General features: G+C 44.4%; 1 pseudogene across 1 annotated transcript; it reads left to right on the plus strand.

The window, feature by feature from the left end:
- The first annotated feature begins 5,330 nt into the window (after positions 1-5,330).
- LOC308525525 (saoe class I histocompatibility antigen, A alpha chain-like) lies at positions 5,331-6,341 on the plus strand (annotated as a pseudogene). Its single transcript has 2 exons — positions 5,331-5,552; positions 5,650-6,341. The product of its transcript is annotated as a saoe class I histocompatibility antigen, A alpha chain-like (transcript).
- Positions 6,342-8,758: the final 2,417 nt, after the last annotated feature.

Here is an 8,758-nt window from a genome sequence, read left to right on the forward strand (position 1 = left end):
CTCTATTCTAAGCAATAACATTTTAATCCAATTAGGCATATCCTAATCCAATCCCATGGCTCCTCATTGTAATTCAAAATAGAATTAAAATTAAAATTAAAAGCTACAAAAGATGAGGATCCAGAGATATTTCCAGTCAGGAAAGAGAAAGATGAGAAACTCCAGCTAGATAATTTCACTTAATCATTTATTCAAATAAATATGAAATATGGCTCAGTGATTGAGCATTGATCTATGAATCAGGAGGTCACAGTTTGATTCCTGGTCAGGGCACATGACCAGATTGCGGGTTCAATCCCCCATGTGGGCCATACCGGAGCAGCCAATCAATGATTCCCTCTCATCGTTGGTGTTTCTATCTCTTTCTTCCTCTCCTTTCCTGTCTGAAAAGAATAAAAATATATTTTTTTTAAAATATGAATTGAGTGATTAGAATGCTTAAGGTATTGAGATAGCTTCAATAGAGAATTTTAAAAAATCAAGACTTAGACTGTTTTGAAAAAATGTGCATTTCCATAGGGAAGATAGGACAGGCACAGAAATAGCACTAATTGATAAGTTGGATTTGAATACTGACTGCGATATTTACTAAGTGATGACAGTAGTTCCTCCTTATCCACGGGGGTTCTAAGACCCCAGTGAATGCCCAAAATCATGAATAGGTATACTTTGTATTTTTCTAGACATATCTATAATAAAATTTATTTATAAACTAGAGGCCCAGTGCACGACATTCGTACACTCAGGGAGGAGGGGGACGGGAAGGGGTCCCCTCAGTCTGGCCTGCACCCTTTAACAGTTGGGGAAGCCCTCAGGAGATGTCCAACTGGCTTAACACCACTGCACTCGCCAGCCATCAGCCGGCTTGTGGGAGTGCACTGACCACCAGGGGGTATCTCAGGCAATGAGCATCTGCCCCCTGGTGGTCAGTGCATGTCATAGCGACCAGTTATTCTGCTGTCCTCTTGATTTGCATATTACCTTTTTATAATATATTTATAAATTAGGCACAGGAAGAGATTAACAGTAATAGCTAACAATAAATAATGATAACTATTTTAATTATTTGCAGAAATGTTTCAGATATTTCACCCTTTTTAAAAAAATATTTTTTAAGTGATTTCAGAGAGGAAGGGAGAGGAAAAGACAGAAACATCCATGATCAGAGAGAATCATTGATCAGCTGCCTCCTGCATGCCCCCTACTGAAGATCGAGCCCACACATGGGCATCTGCCCTTGACCGGAATCGAACCTGGGGCCCTTCAGTCCATAGGCTGATGCTCTATGCACTGAGCCAAACCAGCTAGAGCTCAAATATTTCACTCTTAAGAAAAATGCTGGCTTGCCCTGGCTGGTCTGGCTCAGTAAATAGAGCATTGGCCTGTGAACTGGAGGGTCCCAGGTTCGATTCCGGTCAAGGACACATGCCCAGGTTGCGGACTCAATCCCCCGTCTGGGGTGTGCAAGAGGCAGCCGATCGATGATTCTCTCTTATCATTGATGTTTCTATCTCTCTCTCCCTCTCCCTTCCTCTCTGAAATTAATTTAAAAAAATGAAAAATTTAAAAAAAGAAAAATGCTGGCTTTGGGGCTAAAATAGCTAACTATATAAATAGAGAAAATGTTTTTATGTTAAGGAAATATCCATTGGTTCCTATGTGGGGATGTCTTTAAAACAAGACAGTTGAGTATTGTCAAATACCTATCAGCACCTGAAAATGTCCATATAACTTTCTCCTGGGATCTACTAATAAGATAAGTTATGTTACTGATTTCCTTATTTTAAAGCATCATTGCCTTCCTGGGATAAGCCCCTTTATTCATTATATTATTCTTTTAATGCAGTTAGATTGTATTAGCTAATTATTCATAACTTTACTAATTTTTATCATGCAATTCCTCAGTTTTTTTTCTATCAACATTGTGTTTACTTTAAAACTTTGAATTTTTTTCCTATGCCAAATAGATTTGGAAATGTTTCCTCTTCAAAGGTTTCCCACATTTTCTTGTGAAATCATCTAGTACTGGTGGTTTTGGAGAAGGCAGATCTTTTGATGTCTTTTGATATTTCTTACATAGAAGTTTTTGTTTGTTTGTTTTTGTTTTGTTCTTTATTTTTTGTTTGTTTGTTTTACAGAGAGGAAGGGAGAGGGATAGAGAGTTAGAAACATCGATCAGCTGCCTCCTGCACACCCCTTATTGGGGATGTGCCCGCAACCAAGGTACATGTCCTTGACCAGAATCCAATCTGGGACCCTTCAGTCCGCAGGCCTACGCTCTATCCACTGAGCCAAACCAGTTAGGGCAGAAGATTTTTAACTTCTGAAATCAGGTTTAGTTCATTTTTTCTAGAAAAGTATCTATATTATTTGAGCTTTTTGTTAATTTTCCAGTTATATTATTTTATAATTTATCTAACTCAGTAATTTCTGAATGTTTTTATTAATTTCTTCCTGCTATTTTAGGTAACTTTGTTTTTTCCTGATTTTTTGAGGCAGAAGCTTAATCCAGTTAATTTCATTGATAAGATTGAAAATTTTCCTCAATCCTATTTTAACTGATCACATCTATTGTTATGTGTATTTCATTCGTTTTGAAATCTAAAAACATTTCCATAATGCTTATTATGTTTTAGACATCCATTTTATCACTTTACAAACATTAGCTCATAGAACTGTCTTACTAATCATATGAGGTTGATGCGATTACTATACCCATTTTACAGTTGAGGAAACTGAGTCACCTAGAATTTAAGTGATTTGCTAAGGTCACACAAACTGGTATAAGTTAAACTGGAATTCAAAACCAGGTGGTATGGCTCCAGAGTTCATAGAGTTAACAAATATTCTGGTTGCCTGTTTCCTGCAACCTACATCTGTTCCTGTAGCCTACAAGTCAGTCCATTGAAAATGGTTAACTTTCCAAAAACAAAGACTCCCGTAGTTTCTGATTTTTAACATTCATGTGTACTTTTATAGCATGGAAATTAAGAAGCCTGATTTTTTTCTCTGCTTTGGAATTTATGAATGTTTTCTCTTCAGCCTAATACTAGTTATACTATTAATTTTGTGATTGATCAGATCATTGTCACATTACAAAAGGGAGCATTCTATTACCAGGTACATAAATTCTACCTTATTGTTCTTGTTGTTTAAGCTTTCTGTATCCTTAAGCTTGTCTATTTTATATGTTGTTTTTTGTCTTGCACAACACAAAGTAAAAGAGGCCTCTGAATATCCAGTTCCGATGTGTGGCCAAGGTTTGTCCTCACATCAACACCAAGAATGCTCAGGGCACCAGCAGGTTGTCCCACAGTTCAGCTCAGTTCTGACACTACATTCCTGGAGAAGCATCAGATCTCACAACTACAGGGCTCAGTCCTACAAAATTGCCATCGCCCCCACCCGGCCACGGCCTTCAGATGCCAGTCACAAGCCCAGGAACTTCTGACCCATTGGCTATAAATCAGGGGTTCCTGGACACCTGCTTGGGTCTTATTAATTTGTTAGAACACCTCACAGAATTCAGAGAACATTTCACTTACCATGTTACCGGTTTATTATAAAAAGTTATTGTGAGGGTCGCCAAAGGAGGAATGCAAGAAGCCAAAACGGGTAAAGAATTATGAATTTATGAGGTCATCTGGAAAACCAGATAGGCTGGGCCCCAAATTGGGGCCAACACCCAGGGACAGGGAGTCAGAGATTTTAAGGGACTCTAGGGGGGCTTTTTCTGGGTGGAGCGTTCCCTGGGCGGGTCCTGAGGGAGAGATAATGGCCTTAGCAAGTGGAATGTGGTCTAAGCAAAAAGGAAGTCCATTGTGAAGTGGGCTAAAGGTCAGGTCCCCGGAGGGGGTGTTGATTTCCACATTGGATCAGACCTAAGAGTTACAGCTCAAGAACAGCCAGATGGAAAGGTGCACAGAGCAAGGCTTGGGGCCAGGTGAGAAGCATCCATGCCCTCTCTAGTAACACCACACACACTCCCAACACCTCCATTTCTTCACCAATCAGAAAGCTCCCCAAATGCTGTCCTTTTTGGGTTCTAGGGAGGTTTTGTTCAATAGTCATGAAAAATTAAGTCACTGGCCAGTGGAATTGATTGGCTCTCCAGCCCCTCTTTCCTCCCAGGAGATGGGAGTGGGGTATGGGTTGGGGCTTCCAACCCTCTCATCACAAGGTTGGTTTCTGGGTGAATACTTCCCATCTTTTGGTTGCCAAGGGGCATTCTGAAAGTCACCTCATTAATATAACAAAAAAGACCTGTGTAGCTCTCAGCTCTTAGGAATTCCCAAGGGTTTTAGGAGCTCTGTGCCAGAAATAGGGATGAAGACCCAATATACAGTCTATATCTATTATAAATCACAATATCACATAAACATATCCTATTTTTAATCTGTTTCTTTTAACCTGTTTTATTTTCTGAAATCTATCCTTATCAAAGTTGCATGGGTATTCAATGACGGCCATATTTTCATGGTGATACTTGCCTTTCAGCCTCAATTCTAATTTGTCTGATTTTAGCCCCATAACTCCTGCTTTCTGTTTGTATTTGCACCACAGAGTCTTGCTTGTCCTTTTACTGGTAACTTTTCTGAATCACTTTGTTTTAGATTGTTAAAAGATAAACTCAGGTCATGTTAAAATTCCAAGGATTCAGATCAGGCAGCATGCAGGGTAGCAGCTAGGAAGGAGCTCGGAGGAGCTGGGCAAAAGGAAAGGCCTTTCCAGGCAGAAAGGAGCAGAAGCAGGAAGTCACAGAGGCACCACCTGGGTGGGTTATTGCGAAGTTACCTTCCCTTAGGGGACAGTGGTTCTCAACCTTCTGGCCCTTTAAATACAGTTCCTCATGTTGTGACCCAACCATAAAATTATTTTCGTTGCTACTTCGAAACTGTAATGTTGCTACTCTTATGAATCGTAATATAAATATCTAATATGCAGGATGGTCTTAGGCGACCCCTGTGAAAGGGTCATTTGACCGCCAAAGGGGTCGCGAGCCACAGGTTGAGAACCGCTGCCTTAGGGGACAGAGGGGCCCATCAGGCAGATTCTGTAACTGAGGCTCATCAGGCCAGTCCTGATTGACCGGCTTGGCTTCCATTTCTGGGAAACTGTTACTAAGTTAAGTCTTGGTTTGGTGAGGTGATGCCTAGCATGAGCGACTCCTATATGGCCCTGTTTCCTTGTTTTTAACAGCTGTGTGTCTTTTATATCACTCTGAATTTTGAGAAAGCATTGTAAGGATTTTACCTTTCTTTATTCTGCAAATACACACAGGGGATAACAACTTTAATCAAACATAAGAGATTGTCCCCCCAACGCCGAGGATGCAGGTCATGAAGTCCCCCACCCTCCTCCTGCTGCTCTCGGGGGCGCTGGTCCTGACCCCCAGCTGGGGCGGTCCCACTCCCTGGGGTATTTCTGCACTGTCGTGTCCGGGCCCGGCCTCGGGGAGCCCGGGTACCTCGCCTTCGGCTCCATGGACACATGCAAAGCGTGCGGTTCGAGTCCGATGACGGAGCCGTGGGCCGTGGATGCCGCTGCCGTGCGTGGAGCGGGAGGACCCGCAGTTCTGGGACAGAGAACCGGGGAAGTTCAAGGGATGCGCACAGAATTAGCGAGTGAGCCTGGACATCCCGCAACCAGAGCGAGGACGGTCTCACACCTTCCAGGTCATGTATGGCTGCGACGTGGGACCCACGGACGCCTGCAACACGGTACGGACAATACGGACAATCTGCCTACGATGGCGCCGGCTGCAGCGCCCTGAACGAGGACCTGACCTCCCGGACCGCGGCCCACAGGGCGGCTCACATCAGCTGTGACGCTGAGCACCCCAAGAGCTACCTGAAGGGCTCCCGCATGGAGTGGCTCCGCGTTTTCCTCGAAAAAGGGAAGGAGACCCTGCAGCGCGCAGACCCTCCAAAGGCACACGGGACCCGCCGCCCCATCTCTGACCTTGAGGTCACCCCGAGGTGCTGGGCGCTGGGCTTCTACCCTGCGGAGATCGCCCTGACCTGGCAGCGTGACGGGGAGGACCAGACCCAGGACATGGAGCTGGTGGAGACCAGGCCTGCGGGGGACGGGACCTTCCAGAAGTGGGCGGCCGTGGCCGTGGGGGTGCCCCCGGGAGCGGAGCAGAGATACACGTGCCATGTGCAGCACGAGGGGCTGCCTGAGCCCCTGACCCTGAGAGGGGAGCCGCCTTCTCACACCTTCTTCATCATAACAGGCATCGCTGGGGGCCTGGAGCTGGGATGTGGGGGAGGAGACGCTCAGGTGAGAAAAGAGGAAGCTATGCTCAGGCTGCCAGCAGTGACGGTGCCCAGGGCTTCTAAAGAGGTCCCGGGGTCCGTTCCCAGTCAGGGCACATGCCTGGATTGTGGGCTCCATCCTCAGCGGGATTAGGTAGCCGATCTCTGTTTCTCTCTAATGTTTCTCTCTATCCTTCCCCTTTCTCTCTCTCGAAAATCAATAAAAACATAGTTTTATTTATTTATTGTTTTAATATGTTTTTATTGATTCAGAGAGGAAGGGAGAGGGAAAGAGAGATTGAAACATCAATAAGAGAGAATCATTGACCGGCTGCCTCCTGCATGGCCCTTCCTGGGGATCAAGCCCTGAACGCTGGCATGTGCCCTGACTGGGGATCAAAACACCACTTGCAAGTTGTGGACGAAAGGAGCCACATGCTAACCTGACACGCTCAGGGGAAGCCTGCGTGTCAGTCTTGCAAACTCAGAGACCTAAAATAACCACAAAAGAAGGTCTGAAAATTAAATATTTAACTACAAACAGGTTATAATGGGTAGTCATGTCCTAAGCCGATATTTTCCCTGACAAAGATCAACTTTGGTCCTTACTGAGCCCATTCGCCTTTTGGCCTCTAAGATAACATATCTGTGAGATGTCTGGGTAACTTGTAGCTTTCTTTTTACCCCCGGACCCCTCAGGGCACAACAAATGGCACCAGGATATTCCCTCATTGTCATTGTTATAAAGTTAATTGTCAACTGTTAATTATGTTAAGCTATCCTGTATCCACCTGTGTAGGAGAAGCACATGTCCATCATTTCACTTTTTATCCTATCCCAGAGGTTTCCCTGCTTTGCTTAATCCCACCTCCTTAATCTATCACCAATGAATTTCATGTAACCCACCTACATCCCTTTCCTTTGATTGCAATGTATAAATACAGATGTAACCCTCCATTCTCCAGAACATTATCTCAATTCATTGAGGTTCTGCTTCCCAGCATATTTTGACAGTGTGTCTCAAATAAACTCACAAAAATTCTTTACAAGTTTCGATGTTTTTTTTTACATTAACAAAGTTCATGGGTAGGTGCTCAAACACTGAACTGTGAGGGTAGGGCAAAAAGCATATTTTTTTTAAAAATTATGATCATCCCTAAGGCAGAACTGGCTGACAGGCTCATTGGGTAACGGTCTAGTTTCAGGTATGAGCAGAGGCCTGAGCAGTGACCTGGGAGTAGGTGAGTCAGAGCTGCAGAAGAGAGAAAGCTCCTGGGCTCAGACGTAGCTGTAGCATGTTCAGTGACTCAGAGGCTCAGATATGGCTCAGCTAGGTCCTCAGAATCACCTGATGTTGGCCCCAAATAATTGTGGAGGCTAGAGGCTGATAAAAAAATTTCACTTCCACGGCTGAAAGTCTTTTTTGTAAGTAAGGTTTTATTAATCAAAATGCTCACCAAAAACAAGACCCATCTTGAGGCATGGAGTCTAAACCTCCAGCAGTATGGTAGAAAAGACAACATGCCCATTGTCCCAGAGTATTGCAAATGGTGGGAGAGTTGAGGGGGGTGGGGGAGGGGAGAAAAAGAGTTAACCTAAAATAAATTTGCATGACCTATAGGCAAAAGGGTGAGAGAAGGAGGAGGGCAGCTCTGGGATAGGACCAGAATTTGAATGAAGAAAGGCGTGCTCCTGGAGACTGGCTGTGGGCAGTGGTCCAGAAAGCCCACGTGAAAATAAGCGGAGGCTCCTGGAGTTAGATGTGTCTATCTCTCTATCCCTCTCCCATTCTCTCTGTATAAAATCGATACAAACATATTATTTAACAAATTACAAACATCCTCAAGGCAGTACTGGCTGTCAGACTCATTGGGTAAAGTTCTAGTTCCAGCCTGAGCAGAGGCCTGAGCCGTGTGTAGGTGTGACAGAGCTGCCGAGTAAGAGAAGCTGCTGGGCTCAGTTGTGGCTGCAGCACGTCCAGTGGGAACCAGGGTCCAGTGGAAACCAGGGTCTTAGGAATCTGCAGAACAAGTCATCTGGAAACTAATACACACTTCCAAAGACAGCCACAGGAATGTGAGCTCTCCTTTGGTAGTTGGCTCCAAGCCATCATTAAGAGTCTAACAGTTCTATCTATCTATCTATCTATCTATCTATCTATCTATCTATCTATCTATCTATCTGCTGGTGTAATTTAGTTTAGAACACGTGAGAATGTTCTCCTTATCAAGGCACACTATGGCAGGGGAGGGATCCTGAAGATGATATCAAAACCAACCGTGTCCATGGCATCTAGGAGTGGGCTGAGAATGCCTGAGAGGTACCACAGCATTCCAGGGCAGCTGCCCAATGGGGAGGTCCATTTGGCTAGCAACTGGGAGCCCTGCTTGTCATAGTAGTAGAAACATCTGGCAGCTTAACAAATGGGTCATTCCTAGGGGATAAAGCATCTTGACTGTGGACAAGGCCAGCCCAGATTGCTGCTTGGCTGAGAGGTGCTG

This window comes from Myotis nattereri, assembly GCF_964212035.1.
Source record: "Myotis nattereri genome assembly, chromosome: 9".
NCBI classification, from domain to species: domain Eukaryota; kingdom Metazoa; phylum Chordata; class Mammalia; order Chiroptera; family Vespertilionidae; genus Myotis; species Myotis nattereri.